Source organism: Rhinopithecus bieti, unplaced genomic scaffold (assembly GCF_001698545.2).
Source record: "Rhinopithecus bieti isolate Rb0 unplaced genomic scaffold, ASM169854v2 scaffold_6717, whole genome shotgun sequence".
Classification (NCBI taxonomy): Eukaryota; Metazoa; Chordata; class Mammalia; order Primates; family Cercopithecidae; genus Rhinopithecus; species Rhinopithecus bieti.
Window position 1 is genome coordinate 1276092 of NW_016805334.1, and position 1425 is coordinate 1277516.

The window sequence follows — 1425 nt, forward strand, 5'->3', positions numbered from 1 at the left end:
AAAAAAAAAAAAAAAAAAAAAAAAAAAAAAAAAAAAAAAAAGTCATGTAGTCTCTAACCAGGTTCGGTGGCTCACGCCTGTAATCCCAGCATTTTGGGAGGCCGCGCGGCAGGAGGATCTCTTGAGGCCCGGAGAGCGAGACCAGCCTGGCCAACACAGTGAAACGTCATCTCTACCAAAAAATACAAAAATTAGCTGGGCGTGGTAGCGCACACTTGTAGTCCCAGCTACTCAGGAGGCTGAGGAGAATCACTTGAACCCGGGAGGTGGAGGTTGCAGTAAGCCGAGATTGCTCCACTGCACTCCAGCCTGGGCAGCACAGGGAGACTCCCTCTCAAGAAAAAAAAAAAAAGTTATGTAGTGTCACTTCTGCTGCATAATATCTAGGCAGACACAAAATTATATCCAGTTTTGAGAGGAGGGGAAATAAACTCTACTCTTGGTGGAGAGAGGCGAGGTTCTCAAAGAGCATGTGGGACCAGAAATATTGCTGTGGCCACTTTCAGAATGTATAACTTGCTACAGATACATTGAAAAACCAAAACGCCTTGATGTGTGGGCGATATAAACGAGATGTATAAGTACAGCGTGATCCCATTTCTGTCTTAAGAAGCACAAAACAAAACCATGTTTCCAAATGTGCATACATTGTTTAACGATACATATTTTTTCAAAATTTCAAAGTGTAACCTGGGTAGTCAGCCAGTGAAACAATGATCTGTTCAAATCATAGTGGAGAAGCTGGCCCAAGAGGCCCCAGATAATTCCATAAGAAATGTTTAAGGGTGAATTTTACTTAGAAAAATACCTCTCAGTCATTCACTTTGAAATGTAAGCCCTTCCTAAAAACCGTGTACCTTCACTGTAGAGAATGAATGGCAACAGGCCTTCCTGTTCTTTCTGTGTTGTAGCTTGGCATTGAGCTCTGTCAGACTGAGGAGCTGACCAGATGTTGTCTCAAAGTGGTTTTCAGAAAGTTGACAGTTGTAAGGACCTTCTTGAGGTCAGGAAGTAAATGTTATTCACTTTGTATTCACATATCAAACACATAAAAGGGAAATTGTTAAGCTTTTTGACTAAAGTACACCAGTCTCTCTTTCAGTAACCTAGAATGTTTATAATGACAAAGTAAATTCTGACCTTCTCAATACTAGTGGGGTAATTCTAATGTCTCAGCCTCAGTGATTTTTCTTTATATCCCAGTATTAAAACTACAATGTTGGCCTTCTAAATCAGATGACTTCTCTTAAAAAAATTGTCTTTATAACTTATGAAATCTTTTATGTTTGATTCATGTTTATTGATAGGATGATAGCATTATATTAGGCATAGAAATAGGATTAGTTCACTCTAATGCTTTAGACATATTTACTATTATGAGACAAAAAACAACTACCTCCATGAGCAATACTTCGTAGGAAAGAA